Below are 16,648 nucleotides of genomic sequence, written 5' to 3' on the forward strand. Positions count from 1 at the left end.
AAACGCCGTATCCAAGTGAGTGAGCGAGTTAGTGAGAAAGGGAAACACTGCCACGAGCCTACGTTCTTTGTTAATGTTTGTAAAATATCTACAGAGCCAACGCCTGTATGTATCATCTTCTGTGTTGTTGCTGTGTGTTTCCACTCGCGATCGGACAATTAAATCCAGTTGTGTAGTGGTTTAAACGATGTGCTAATGCTAGCGAACGCATGCTAACTGTTTGTTATTACTGTGTTAGCAGCTAATCATCGCTGATTTACGTTGATGCAAACCTGTTTGTTATTGGGGACGAAATTTATTTGTTTCATTTCTATTTTTAGTTTCAAGTGATGGTTGAATAAAATCAGCAAATTATACCAACGTCTTCTGCATCGTCATTTGGGAGTTTAGCTAGCTGTATAGCCAGGACTGAGCCTTAGCGTCTCGGTGAGGACAGTGCAGTCTATTCCCTCCCGATGCAGTTATTTCCATCTCGCAATGACTGCAAGTCGCTTTGTTGTAATTTTTCTTCGTGAAGTGAAGATACACTTTCGAGCGTTCGAACCTACGTGCTGTCATTGTTATGTTTACAGCGGCAATGCTCGTGCTAAACTATCGTAACCTTTCATTTTCACCCTTTTTCCTGGTGAAGTGTAGCCAAACTTTGGAGCGAGTGGTTCTTGGCGCCATGCTAGTTTGATGCGTCTGGACAACAAGACACGTCACGACGCAATATGCGTCTTTAGGGATCGTTAAAGGGATCGTTAAGGCTTTTTCATTGTGATGTCGAGGCCTCGAAACACTCGGAACCGGTTCCGAATTGGAATCGGATTTCGATTCCCATCCCTACCTGTCACTTAACATAATGTTTCTCTATGTTTAGAAGCTGTGTGTGGCTTTAACACTTAGATTTTAGATCAATTGAACAAATAATATGGGTTGATAAAATTCAAATTCATCAGTAAATGCTGGTTTATATGTCTATCATAGACAATATACTAGTAGATTTGTACTAAACAGCACGAATGATTTAAGGATAGGCCACATTATAAATGTGTCACATAGGTGATTTAGCTGTTGACTGTTCTTCACTTCATTTAAACTGAATGATATCACACAGAGACAGGTGTACATTGGGCTGACCTAACTGCAAATTCCCAGTTGGGCTGTGTGCCAAACATTGTTCACACAAATAGAGCTCAGTTTCTTTTATATTTTTTATTGTCCTTATATATCACACTTTTTACAAACAATTTATGATATGAGGAGAAGTCTCTTGTTTTGACATCTCAATTATTGCCTAAAGAAAACACTAATCCAAGTATAAAAATGCTTTCTTCAAAACAACATTAAAAAGCTTGTTGTCGCTTACAGAGGTGGATGCACAAATTGGTTTTCCTCAACTGAGGAGCAAGAAGGCATTGCTTCACTTGTACGTAAACTACAAAAGATAAAATTGGCATAATTTGCACTGTGCACGGTTGCTTCAGAAATGCTGTACTCATTTAGTAGGTTAATCCAGATGCTCATTTCCCTCCTTTCTTCTTTATAAGGCTCGGTATTAATTAATTCATTTATTTATTCAGTAACTATCATCTCCGTTGGTAGGAGCAAAAGGTGTTTCTCTTTAAACCAACTCAAAAAAGATAAATTACAGGCCACAAGCATGCCACGTGTAAGGAGATATGGCTACTTAAACAAAAAAGGCTTTTTAGTTTGCAAAGATTTATTCAAGTCTTAATGATGTACCTAACAAGACTTGTGACTATAGTATGTGGCAGCACGCCTCAGTCTCAGTGGTTGAGTATTTGTCTCCAAACCCAATGCTTTTGGGTTCGATCTCTTGTCCTGGTGACCATTTTGAAGTATCTTTGAGCAAGATACTGAACCTCACGTTGTTCATGATGCTGCATCATCGTCACTGTATTTTATTTCCTGTTGAGATGTGTGATGTAATAGTCGTTCTGTGCATTTTATTTATTTATTTTTTTAAATACCTTGTTCATTTTGAAGATGTGCATTAAATAACAGAAAAATAAACATACACTATCGGGTACTCAGAAAAGTATGCAATATTGTTACTTGTGACTAGATGAGCAATAAATAACAAAAACATGAGTAAGATTTTTCCCATATCACCTAACCAGCTATCGTTCGTTATGTGATGATGACATATTATTATAATGTTTCGTTTATGGTCTTGATGACAAAGATATTAAATGACATTATGTCATTGACGTAAGCCTTCATATCTTCATCCTGCGTTCTGAAGCGTGGTGTCCCTGAGGAGTCCAATCCTAGGGGCACTACTTTTTATCCTTTTTATCCACTCCCTCATTAAGTTTTAATGTTGAATAATCATTGAATGCAATTAAAAATGAATGTTCGATAACTGTATATGAGTCTCAAGAGAAATATTAGATATCAGGACTCATTAACTGTGTAATGCTTTAGGGTGTGAAGTGCAAATTTAAGCAAAAAGGCAAACAATGACAATATTCAAGTTTTCTATGATAACGCCTAGATTTTTCCATTTTAGAGTTGGCTACTAGTAGGCTACTTACACTAAGGCTGCTACAACTTTTACAAACTGTCTGAATTAACAATGTTGATGTGGTCTGAAACTAGAACAAACAAAAAAAACTTGTTACAAATCTCAAATGAATCATGACAAAATAAGAAATATGATAAGGATATGCGTTGGATGAAGAAAAAAATTCAAGACTGATGCCAAATTTGCAAGTTTTCTCATAGACCGGTACTTTTGAGTTTTCCTAAATTACTTTCATGGATGGTGAACTGATATTCGCAATATGAGCAAAGCTGGCAAGCTCATGCTACATGCATAGCATTGGGGAAGATTGACCGGAGCAAAGATAGCGTTTTTACGCTTGGATGGATGAATAAAACAACCTTTGTCAATTCTGTCAGTGCATTACAAAATGGGAGTTTCTTTGCCAGTGTGCTTATATGTTGAAAAAAGTAGTTCTCCTTCCTTCTGCCATGGTGATAAAAACTAACCTAGAGTTGGAATCTCAACTCTTTTATCTTTGTGTTAATCTACCTTGGTAAAAAATTATTATTCATTTGTGCACCAATTTATCTTTAAAGACTGGACTGTAGTTAGCTTGATTCTCTATGCAAAGCGCTTATCTGGCAACAAAAAGAGGAAGGGGATATTGTGCACTTCAGTTACAGTGGTGCCTCGACATACGATCGCTTCGAAAAACAATCTTTTCGACATCCAACGTAAAATTTGACTCGCCATTTGTTTCTACATCCGACGACATTCTCGAAATACGACGATTTATGACTGCGCCGCAGTTTCTGTTTTCCCATAAAACAGACGCATGGCAGTGTTTCTTGTAAATCAACATGGGTTCCAAGAATGTTAGTGCAGGTGGTGAAAAAAGGAAAAAGGTGATGCTTACCTTTAAAATGAAGATGGAAATGATAGAAAAATATGAGCGGGGTGTGCCGTCCGTTAAGTGGCTCGACAATACTGCCTTAGAATGTCTACTTAGAAGGTCCTCCTTCGACCTCCGTTTGCTAGTCTTTATAAATTAAGGTGACAATTATTATTAGGGTTGTTCGGATCATGTTTTTTTGCTCCCGATCGATCCCAATCGTTTTAGTTTGAGTATCTGCCGATCCCGATATTTCCCAATCCGATTGATTTTTTTTGCTCCCGATTCAATTCCAATCATTCCCGATAATTTTTCCCGATCATAAACATTTTGGCAATGCATTAAGAAAAAAAATGAATAAAACTCGGACGTTTATATACATTCAACATACAGTACAAAAGTACTGTATTTGTTTATTATGACAATAAATCCTCAAGATGGCATTTACATTATTAACATTCTTTCTGTGAGAGGGATCCACGGATAGAAAGACTTGTAATTCTTAAAGGACAAATGTGACTTTGTATATTGTGACTAAATATTGCCATCTAGTGTATTTGTTGAGCTTTCAGTAAATGATACGGTAGCCATGCCCAAATGCATGATGGGAAGTGGAACCATGACTGTGCGTAGTGCTACCAATTGATATATCTTCTCTGCGTTGAGAAATAACATAGAGTGTTAAGAAAAAGATCAATTACTACCTTGCTTCCCCACATTGCTTCCCACGATATTTCTAATCGTAGGGAGAGGGATTGTAAGGCTTTAGGCAATTAAAAAAAGGCTCCAAAGGCTTCCAAAATTCACTCTACTCATTTTACGCTGCCTTTTAGCTCTCTATATAGGTAAAACGGCGCTATTACAGATTGAGCGCGACAATGCGTGAGTGGGTCGTGCAGCGCATGCATTAATTGCGTTAAATATTTTAACGTGATGCATTTTTAAAAAAAATTAATTACCGCCATTATCGGGATAAATTTGATAACCCTACCTTAAGCCATAACTAAAGACTCTGGATGAGTGTAACATATTATGTCTGTAACGTTAAATACAATTAGAAAACGATTTAATTTAAAAAAAAAAAAAATATATATATATATATATATATATCAAAAAAAGGCATGTCCGATATTTTTTTGCCGAGTCCGATACTTTGAAAATGACGTGATTGGACCGGATCGATCGGGAAATCTGGAATTATTAATGTGGTAACATTGCCAAAGAAATCACTATTTTGTCAGGTTTTTAATCATTTATTCCATCAACTTGTGCAACACAACACGCCTACTGTTCGCAACAGCGGAACAAAGTAAACGTAAATGTAAAAGTACGATGCGTTCAGGTACACCAGGCAGAAACATTCGCCACATTAGAACCTTATTCGTTACATTATTACAGGTATTAATATTATATTATTATTTCTATTTTTATTCATAATTTATTTGTTTCGCTCTGTGTAATTGCTAATTGCAATAGTTCAGTAGTATTTATTAAGGGTTTAGTGTAGGTTTTCGGGCTGTGGAAAGAATTAAAGGAATTATAATGTTTTCTTATGGGAAAATCCTGCTCTACATACGACCATCCCGATTTACAAACGAGGTGCTGGAACTAATTAACATGGTATGTAGAGGTACCACTGTATTTTGGTTGTAATTGCAGTACCCTTTAGCCAGCAATCCTAATGTTTTAAATAGGATTATTATGTGAATTAGAATAATATTTTGAGACGATTCGACTATATACAACAATTTAGCAAACCACAGGTGACGAGAAATTAGTCTTTTAATCTGCCAGTTAGCCACGCCTACCATTATAGGGCTCTAGCGTCCCCAACAGGTGGATGACGTCAGCCGAATTTTCATCTGATTTAGTATGCAGCAGGGGAATTATTTACAACAAGGAAAACGTGACGAAGAGAGCCGCAAAATGTCATTGTTTCAGTCTCTCTACTCCAATATTTTTACAGGATATTATCTTTATCCAAGTATTTTTTCCCAATAGCTAAATAAATGGCATGGTCATATAATGGACAAATAACAAGTTTTGTGCTAAATGGAATATGAAATAATAAAAATGCATTTATTCAAGACGACATGGCAAAATTACTTCATAATGGTCAAAACTGTCGACTTCAACTTTACTGTCGCACCTTCCGAACGATATTTTATGCCACCTAAATTGAGCTTGTCATTTCCCCTCCCGACTTCGGAGAATGTAAACAAACCAAGAGGCGTGACAGCTAGCCGACACGCTAACCCGAACCGAGTGAGGTTTTTTCGAAGCGGAAAATCACACATAACTAGCCCGGATCATTTCACATGATGACTGGGTTGTCGATCGTCTTCGCTGATCGGCAAACCGCCCGGCGGAGAGCAATTTACAGTTTGTTCCCCTGCTACTATGGACAGGAGAGCTCACCAGGGAAGCAGCTGGACAATGACCGCTGAACAAACCGGCCGACGTCGGAGGAGCGTGTAACTGCCAAATGGTCAACACGAATATGGCAGAATAATGCTTTACTACACGGCGAAGTCGTAAACAGCTAGAGACTCAGTGGAGAAATGAGGCTGCAGTTGTTGTGCAGCTAACGTGCAGCTAATGTGTATGAGGAGAGTTTTTTACATGCCCATCCATGACCAAACGTAAGTAGTCCTTTATTTAAAGAAAGTTTGTAGTGATTACTTTGTAATTGCTGTATTCGCGGCTATTTTTTAAGTTGCAATTTCTCATCGGTCGGAAAATTTGACAGAACACTGGGCACTTGAAGAGGGGAATAAGCCGAGTATAGTGCTCTTCCGGCGGAGGGATGTGCAACAAGCCACCGGTCGTCGTCCAAGGGGACAAGGAGCATGTCAGCCACAAAATGCAAGCCACCTACATACTAAAATGATCCCAGTATTTGACATACTGGTAATACAAAACACGCTGTTTACTCACTTCCTCGGAAGTCCCATGGTCCCACAGTAGTAGGGCTTGTTTTGGCCAATATCCACTGGTGAATGGGAACCTTTTGAAACCCCCAAAAGGCCTCTCCCTCGTACAGCAGGATTTTTCTGCAGCCGTTTGGCTGGCGTGATACGAAAAAAAAAAAAACGTATTAATCCGCAAAATCAAATCCTTAGTCCTTTTCATACAACAGTACGGCTGTATAGTGAAGAGGACTCCTTCCTCCGTACACGTCACAGCGCCCTCTTTCTCAACTTCAGACTGTTGCCGGAAGTCACTCATTTTCATGGCGCGGGATTAAAAAAACTAAATAAATATAGCGATCGCTCCCACACACATCCAAACGGTCCATTTCATTCAGGAGCATAAAATACCGCGTGTATTATGAAATAATCATGCTTTTTCGTGTCACAGGCACTTTAACTCATCTGCTACCATTGACGGCGCTAGATGTCTGTTACATTTTGACTGGGAGGGCTGGCAGCTAACGATCGCTGCAAGAACTCCCTGTTAAAATGGGACATTTCGCGCCGTTAATGACATTGAACGAATTACGCATTAACTGATAGTCCGGCCAGCATAGACTTCATAATATATCATTATGATGTCTATGCTGCCAATTAAATGAATTGGATGTTTATCGTAGACAATGAGTTAAAACAAATCCTACAATACAATTTGAATAAAATGGCATTGTTAGAACCCCCTCTCCAGGAACTTCAGATGGTTTATAATCTGAGGTAAAATGATAAAGATGGAGTTTGGGGGAGAGGGGGTGAATACTAGGTTTCTGCTATAACTTCCTGTTATGGTGCCCCGCGTGCGCACAGGAAATGGCAGTCCTCTCGCTCTACACGCACTTTATACTCGTGCACTATGTCAGACGGCTGGCGAGCACACTACAACTCGTCTCAATCATCGACCAGTCACACGCGAGACGGACCCGGTCGGGAGGACCAACCTCCAACTAGCGCTGCTCGGATCCCTTACGCCGGACAAATCCGTTGCTTTCCAGTGTCGGAGTGAGGAGGCAGCAGTGCGGGAAGAAAAGGGAGAGGAAGAGGGGGCACTCGGAAGGGTCTAGAAGATAGAGGAAAGGAGCATGAGAAGAGTTTATTTCAACGTTCGGTGCTGCTGCAAGGCTGAGAGATGTGCGGCGTAACATGGATAATCGAGAAGGGATAAAACTCAACAAACATCCACTTGGACAGGTACGCACTGTATCAGGTTGAAATTTACAGCCATTCATGTTGACTGCAAGCCATTAATACACCTATACCGTTTTTCTTTATTTGGGTCGTTGGTGAGATGATTTCGGGTGAAGACAGGGCGATTCACCCTGGAATGGTCGACGGGCACAAAGACTAGTAATTAATTTTTACACCTAAAGATAATGTAAGACTAAGTATGATATCAACACTACATTTCGCCCAAAAAAAGTTTCACCGGCACACAGAAATAAAGAGTGGTCTTTGAAAATTAATAGCTAACTAAATAAATATGTTCCTTTTATAACATTAATTTATTTATTTTTAAACTTTTAAACAGCTCTCCCCCCACAGGAATAATTAGAGTTTATTCATTCATGAATTGTACCATAACTTACCAGTGTTGCCGACGTGATGGAGCCCTTGCCAGTTGACCAGTCGAAAGTGGGACACACTCCTGTACGGGTTGCCATCCACTTACACTTATAGAAATGACTCACCCAAAGGAAACCCACACAGACACAGGGTGAACATGCAAACTCCATCAACGAAGGCAGTAGCCGACTTGAAACGATAACCTCTGAACTGTGAATGGGTGCACTATCCAATTGGTCACCGTGTCACCCAACTGAGCACATACAGTACTACTGTATAAATGCTTGCTTCTAATCTTTAATAGCTTTGCAACCATGCATTGTGGGACCAAAATAGGTTTTGCTACGCTTGTAGTTGCAGGGAAAACAGAATACTGACATTATTATATCCTGTAACAGTTCTGCATTCTTTGTGTGAGAGGTCATGAATCCACCCATTGCTCCAAAGTACGCCGGGCAGAACTCATTTGCTGTCAGTAATCAGATGGCGATTGGACTGAGTCTGGGTACACCATCTCCCCAGTTGTTAATTGCACTTAGCGCTGAGCTTGATTGCTGGTAAGATAGTCAAAAACCTGTATGTCAGCAACTACAGTAAGTTTTTCTCACAAAATCCTGAAGAATGCTTATCTACATAATGGTTTCAAATGTACGCAACCTACTCTTGCTCAAAATCGATACCTGAGAACAAATAACATCATCGTAGTCATGTTAATTCATCTTACCTTTTTGCCAGGCTTTTTGTTGGAAATGCATTCTGAGAGTTAAATCCAATCAACTATTAGTTCTTTGTTTTTGTTGTTTTTTTTTTTTAATTGAATTTAGATACATACTTTAGTCATCCCACCTTTTTCAGTAAATTAAGAGTTTTTTTTCATCTCTTTGGGCATTTCCATTATTGACACACTTGTAATGATGTCACAATATCTGACTTGAGAAGTCGCTGGAACAACAACCTATTAATACATAGAAGGGCAGGAAAACAGGAAAACAGTATAAATTAAATACTAAAAGTAAGAATAAGCCAGTGCCACTGACACCAAACCATACTTATCCGAGGCCTTTACTTATCCGAGACATTACTACTGTGCGTTTGGACTTAAGTTTAACTTTTGTTTAAATTTATGTATTTATTTATTCATTCCCCTTTTGAACCTCAGAGTCAGAGAGAGTCTTTGCTCTGCGAAAGTACTTTTCAAAGTCTGGTTATTTTCAGCTAAGTGTCTGTTGCTCTTGGTACATCTTACTTTATGTACGACTCATTAAAGTTAATTTCACAATACCTTCGGACAGATCTTTCCAAACGCACACAAATACACACGCACACAAATGTTAAATGTTTTGAGAATCGATTACTTTTCCATTTTTCCATTGACGAATAACCAAAGAGTCAGATATAAACATGCATTTTGCAAATGTGGTAATTTTTTTGTGGTAAAATCTATTTCATATAATAACCACTATCTGTTTATTTATGTTTATTTGGTGTTAGTTGATAATGAAACAAAAAAAATTAAACAGCCAGCATAATCACACAAGAGGGGAAGATTTTCTTCAGAACAATGTTCAAACTGAGATCTAGTTCTATTTGACTTGACTGATGCAAAAGAGCAACTGTGGGAACGAGAGGTACTTCAGAATATCATACGGCAGGGGTGGGCAACCTATGACAGGCACGCGAAGGGTTAACCAGTGACACGCGAGCGCATAGCAAAATAAAAAAATAGTGCGCTTTTTTACCTGAAATTAAGGCATTTTCAGTTGCGCACCCTGTTATTTAGTGGCTTTACGGGAGCACCCCTCCCACCCCCTCTGCCTATGGCGCTCTATGCAAGCAATAATAAATTTTGAGTACACCTCCAGCTCTTCCTCAATTTCTCGACTTCTGCGCTTGTCGGATATTTTTTTCCTGCACGCTCAATTCAGCTTACGCTACTAACATGTCACGAAGCCAACCAATCAGAGAGCTGGTGGAAGTACACTGTGTTACCAATCTGCCCTTTTTGGTAATTGCGGTGCTTTCAACTCCTCACCATAGTGTGGAGTGGACCGGCGATTAACGTGGCTCGTTGTCGTCGATTTGTCCGGTGCTTAGTTCGGAGAAATGGCGATGTGTATAAAAACACAGTGACGCGTTGGATGGCATTTTGCTGGTGACTTTTTTTAGCAAAACAAAAATTAGCATGGGACACAGCCACTTTTTACGGCGCTCTCCACGCAACTCTCTCTCAACACCGTGCTTCACTGCCTATCTTTTTCTCGCCCAAACGCCCACTTCTTCTTCTATGCTTAATAGAGGTGTGCATCGGCACTGCCCTCACGATTCGATTCGATTACGATTCGGAGGGCCACGATTCGATTCGATTTGATTCGATTCAGAGGGTCACGATTCGATTCGGTTCGATTCGGCACTGCATTGCGATGCATGAAAGCCTGGGATGCATTAAAATTCTAAAGCAAAGCATATTTTTCGTGAATCATGAGCCAACACAAGCGGACAGACATTAAACAACTTTTTATTGGCTCTTGTGTCACTCCTGGTTGAAGTCAAATGAAAATAGTATACTTTCATATATATTAAAAAAAAAAAAATCAGATCACAGCATTTAATTAGTGCTTTGAATGAGACCAGGGCTTTCTCTTTTTTTTTTACACACAGTAGCAGCCTTTCACACAGTGCAACATCTGAACTCCTGTGCAAAATCAGTAATAACAGTCACTGTATTTTAGTCACAACGACCCATCAATAAAAATATTCAAGTAAATATTAAAGAAAACGACAAAGAAAATATTGTAGCGCAGCAGCATCTTTATCGCAGTATCAATCCAGGGATCAGTTCAGTTGCAAACAAAACATCAACTAAATTGCAATGTAGAACAAAAGTAAAATGTAGGCCTAGCCTATCTTATCTCTATAATATTTCTCGCTCCCTCTTTCTCCGTTTCAGCCATTGTTATGTTATGTCCTATCTCTCTGCTCTCTCGATTTCAACTGCGCTTGTCTGTGGCGTTACTCCGGTGAGGAAGCGGATTTGTTGCCTGGCTCGGCCAGACTATTCTCCCTGTATTTTTCAAACACTGAGAGAAATAGTCTGGGAACCATCCCATTAACGGCCTCTCGAGCAGGTACAAAATCAATCGACAAATCAGATTCGTTTATTTGCGTGACGTGTTCTTAACGAGCAACGTCACTCTTGCGCGTCGAAAGTCGTCTCCACAACACAGATGGTCAACGGGAGAGCCGAGAATATGTTCCAATCCACGGTAAAATCAGTTTTAAATTACCAAAAACACATCGACACGAGTCATTGACAACAGTCTGTCGCGCGCTAGCCATGTTGAATAAACTCCGGTCTCTTCGTATGTTTACTTCCGCGCGCAAGTCCCTCGTCCTTCCCTCGTCAGTTTACTAACGTCACGTCTGCCCGTCGCTGATTGGTCCACTCCGCTGTCTGTTTGCTGTGGCTTGCTCCGCCCTGGAAATTGTATCCGCTTGAATGGTGGCCAGACTCAACAGCTGGAACAGCGGTGAGTCTGGTGTACCAGGCAAGCGGATTTGGGTTCTTCGTCCCCCCTGCATAGAGGTTAGATCTTGTGCCCGAACCCGACCCGACCCGAAATGTTAAGCATTCATGTTTGGGTGGGTCGGGTCGGGCCGCCGCGCCGGACTTATAAATTATTAAAAAAAAAAAAAAAAAAAAATGCGCAGAGGGCTGTGGCGCAGCCCTCTTTTTCTTCTTCTCCTCCCGTTATTTTGTTGTGTGAATGCTTTTATAATTCTCATAAAAATATGTAGACTATTTAAATATTGAGTAAACTTGCGTTTTTTTCCTGCCAACTGAGAATTCGTTACGAAAGACACTTTTATTTATGCACACAAAGGCAAATGTGATCCTTTTGAATCTTCTCCTCTGTGTATCTGTAAAACCGTGTTTTTTTGTTTTTTTTTAAATTAAACTTTACCAGCGTTATTTCGTTGTGTAAATGCTTTTATAAATCTCATAAAAATATGTAGACTATTTAAATATGGAGTAAACTTGCGTTTTTTTCCTGCCAACTGAGAATTCGTTACGAAAGACACTTTTATTTATGCACACAAAGCCAAATGTGATCCTTTCGAATCTTCTCCTCTGTGTGTCAGCAAAACCGTGTTTTTTTTTTTTTTTAATATTAAACTTTCCCAGCGTTATTTTGTTGTGTAAATGCTTTTATAAATCTCTTAAAAATATGTAGACTATTTAAATATTGAGTAAACTTGCGTTTTTTTGTCTGCCAACTGAGAATTTGTTAGGAAAGACACTTTTATTTATGCACACAAAGGCAAATGTGATCCTTTCGAATCTTCTCCTCTGTGTGTCAGCAAAACCGTGTTTTTTTTTTTAAATATTAAACTTTTCCAGCGTTATTTTGTTGTGTAAATGCTTTTATAAATCTCTTAAAAATATGTAGACTATTTAAACAGTATGAAAACTTGAAGAAATAAAAAAAATAAATTGCTGCTGCTGCATTTTTTTTTTTCTCTCCGCATCACTCGGCTCGGGCATGCAAATCTAGTAAATTGATCGGGCCGGTCGGGCTTCAATACCAGCGGGCCGTGTTGGGTTGGGCTGGAATTTTTTAGGCCTGATCTAACCTCTTCGGGCTTGCTTTGAATGTAAAGTAGCTCTCTCTACAGGTAAACATGAGAATAACAATACAAATGGGGAAACCAAATCCATTGCATCACCGGAATTGCGCAGGGAAGATTTTTGAACGTACTTATATATTTTAAAATGCGCTGAATCGATTCACCGTGTTGTCCACATCGAATCGAATCGTCCCTGCCCCGCATCGGGATGCATCGCCGCATCGATTATTGTTGACACCCTTAATGCTTAACTATAAGCCGGTCATATTGTAGGGGACAGCATCCCCTTGGGGATGCCGGTAAAAACTGGTTGGTTGGTTGGTTACTTCCGCTAGCTCTGTATGTTCATTATGCCTCGAGAGCGTTGTGTGTCGCAAAACAAGTGTCAAACGCCACTACGAGACAAAACATGAAAATTCATGGAAAACATTAAGGTAGGCATCTTTTTATATTTGTAACATAAAATCTAAAATTGTTCATACAATTCACTGTTTAAGTTGCTAGTGAACAAGAAAAAAATGTAAGAGTCGCCTGTTCTGACTTTGAAGGTTAAAACAGCTTGCTCTGTACTGTGAGAGCCCTGCACTGAGAATCACACCTGTTCCCCTTTTATTGCTGGGATGTGTGTGTGTGTGTGTGATATGTTAACATAAGATGATGCTGCTGTACAGCAGTAATTACTTTTGCACTTATTTTCAAGTTTTGATATTTTCTACAATATGCATTTATTTTTTAGTTAATTCATAAAGAAGAATGGTAGTTATAGGATTTCAGTGTATGTTCATGTTGTTTTCTTTGGAGTACAATTACAGCTCTGTTGGAGTTGAAAAATTCAGATGTGCGTCATGAATCTTGGTGTGGCACACTGATTGACAAGAAAATTTGAAAGTGTCACTCCACACCAAAAAGGTTGCTGACCCCTGTCATCGGGATCAATAAGTGAGTCTATTCAGGCTGGACAATGTGGACCAATGATAATCAGCCAACATTTTTTGTTCAATTGTGATACACACGCATGGCATGGAATTTTCTAAAAGTTCAACAATGCTTGAGTTAAAAAATATATTTTTTCTTAACTTAAAAGCTAAGCGCAAAGACTGGTAATTGTGTGTGAAGAAAAGTGTTAAAGCAGGAAAAAGCAGACACCACTCAAACAGCTTTCCAGGAAACACTTTCAATATCTTAAAAAAATAGTGTTATAATTAATGATGATTATCATGGTTACTATTATATAAGATAGATCAAATAAAAAATATAGAGATGTCACGTAAGTGTCAATTGAGCAAATTTTCAATTTGCTTAATGTATCTTTGGTACAAAAACCAGTATGTTTGCGTAGAAATGTGCCAAAATACTCTGGCATTATATTGCTGATTGACTTAAGGCAAATGAGGCCTTGCTTATGAAAATATTTAAAATGCTGTAATGGGACTGTTCATCATCTTTCATGACGCTTGATATTTCGGAGATGTGTAACCTTTTAACAACAAAGCATAAGTCACAAAAAAAAAAGTCCACCCTTGTAATGCCAAATCCAAGCAGATGAGAGATGAGTAAATAAACACTCATCTGTCATTTTTGTCGCGTGTTATTTTTAATTTCTGTTATGCTGTCGATGCTTAAGTATGGAAAAATACTAAAGATGAAATGTGGGGCAAACCTTACTCTTAACATGTTATTTATAGTCCTTCAAACTAATTCTTAACTACGATAAGGCAAGGCAAGGCAAGGCAAATTTATTTATATAGCACAATTCAACACAAGGCAATTCAAAGTGCTTTACATCACATGAAGACCATAAAAATCACATTTAAATCAATACAACGTAAAAACCAAGACAAAAGATCGCATTTAATCACAGAATAAAAATAAATAAATAAAAATAAAACAAAAATAAAAATAAAGCAAAAACTACTATTACTAATAATCATTGAAATCAGCAATGGAGATAAGCACAAGAGGAATAGAAGGCAGGTAGATTGAAATATATAGACAGTTATGGATATGCAGTGCTAAACAAAAGCGTTTTTAGCCCTGATTTAAAGGAGCTAAATAACATAATTTCCATTGGAGTACTCTCGAGAGTTGGGATAGCATTGTCTTTAAGCAAAAATCTTATCAGTCCACTATCAAATAAGCTTTTGTTTCCAAAGCAGTCCTCTGTAAAATGCCTTACACAAACATAGCAGATATCTTTGTGAGGAGGGTTGCTTCTACAAATAAAGTCAGACCATTTCTGACGACGAGCGTCACCCTTTGAAAAGTGTGAAAACAGAACACCCTTCTTGATATGCAAATATACATTTCCATGTCAACATTTTGAAAATCGCTCGATTAAAAAAGTGGTGTGCCTTGCGCTCCAATTTAGTAGTCTGCAGAGGTGCTTTGGGTTAGCTGAGGTGTCATTTTAGCTGCTATTTCTATTGAGGGGAAGGGGGGCTGTGTAGCAGTCATAGTCGCTGTACAGTACGCGTCAGAGTAGAGGAGGAGCTATGCATTAAAAGAGGTGCTATGAAGGACCGAGTGTTTCAGCAGCTCCCATCGGCAGACCGGATAGATTCGACGATTACTTGAATGGTTAAGAAAATCAAATGGAGGTAAAGTCATGCCAAGAAAAAAGTGTGGTTTGCAAATTAGGCATGTGCCGGTATGAGATTGTGGCGTTATGATAACCTTAAGCAAGAATTTCACGGTGTCACGGTATTGCAATTACATCTCTAAAATGTGTTACTTTGAGATATCTGGGTTAAAAAATAACTTTTTTCCATTGAACAGGATTTGTATTTTTCAAAACATATTAGCTAAATGGAACATCAATATAATTTTAAAATAAATTTAAAGAAATAACTGAAATATTCTAAATAAAATTGAAATAAATGCAGTCCTTTATCTAAACGTAAACCCACAGCCACTTGCCAGGCAGGGCCAGACTGTTCTCCCTATATTTTTCAAACACCGTGAGAAGAGTCTGGGACCCAGCTCCTTAATGGCCTCTTGAGCCTGAACGAAATCATCCATGCAATCAGAGTCTTTTATTTGCGTGACGTGTTGTTAATGAGCAACGTCACTCTTGCCCGTCGGAAGTCGTCTCCACAACAACACAGATCGCAAACAATAGAGCCGAGAATATGGTCCAATCCGTGGTAAATTCAGTTTTAATTGACCAAACACACATCAAGTCGCTAAAACCAGCAGTCTGTCTCACAGTAGCCATGTTGAATAAACATCCCCGTTCTCCGCTCTCCTCGTATGTTTATTTCGACGCGCTAGAGTTTCTTGTCGCTTTACCAGCGTCACGTCTGCGCCAAACTCAGAGTCTGAGTTCTTGGCAACACAACCACATCTCAACGATATTACCACCAGAACAAAAATGATTGAATTACTTTCTATGAAAAGCACGTGTGTATGACTCGTATCATGTTGACAATATACACATACTCTCTTTCTCACACAGACAGTTGCCAGAGAGAAAAAAAACACGTTTTACGACTGCTACACACAATAAGCACGCTAGAGTTAACCCTCGTAGCTGGTGGGAAACGTTCATGATAGTGTTTACCAACCTTTAGTTTTCTATGAATGCGAAATCATATTGGAGGTATTGTCTCCTCGGCAGCCACCTTTCGCAAACATATTTTACATGTCTGTTGGCAGCTTCTCCTCTAAACCGCGGCCGTAACTTTTCTGTAGCCGATGTATTCCCATACCAGAGATTTCGTTTTCTTTGAAGGGGAAAAAAGTTCAGGAGTTTCACCTCCTTCAGCCATTGTGTAGCACAGCTGACTCATTGACACTGAGCAACAACCGGTGGGGGAGGGTTGAGCCTTGCAGCTGCGAGGGATTTATCATTGCATTTTTGTGACATAAAAAATAGCTAATACCTTAGGGACGGTATGACGGAAAATGTTTGTGGTTTTGAAACCGTGACGTTTTCATACCACGGTATACCTTGAAACCGGTAATCGGCACGTCTATTGCAAATTAAACATTTCATCCAACACACAAAAAAGTGTAGTTTGCAAATGAAAACTATAATTCAAAAAACAATGCATTTTGTTTAGCAGATTCAAAATGTACCCATTAAACTCCTACGAATTTGACTGCATT

The 16,648-nt window shown here is 38.9% G+C and overlaps 1 protein-coding gene across 1 annotated transcript in view; it reads left to right on the forward strand.

Moving 5' to 3' along the window:
• The first annotated feature begins 7,172 nt into the window (after positions 1 to 7,172).
• Positions 7,173 to 16,648, forward strand: part of cntn3a.1 (contactin 3a, tandem duplicate 1) — a 199,152-nt gene continuing 189,676 nt past the window's right edge. Inside the window, exon 1 of the mRNA XM_057817332.1 lies at positions 7,173 to 7,543. The gene's annotated coding sequence lies outside the window, so the exon portion shown is untranslated. The remainder of the gene's footprint in view (positions 7,544 to 16,648) is intronic.

Source organism: Corythoichthys intestinalis, chromosome 2 (genome assembly GCF_030265065.1).
Source record: "Corythoichthys intestinalis isolate RoL2023-P3 chromosome 2, ASM3026506v1, whole genome shotgun sequence".
In the NCBI taxonomy this organism is placed as follows: Eukaryota; Metazoa; Chordata; class Actinopteri; order Syngnathiformes; family Syngnathidae; genus Corythoichthys; species Corythoichthys intestinalis.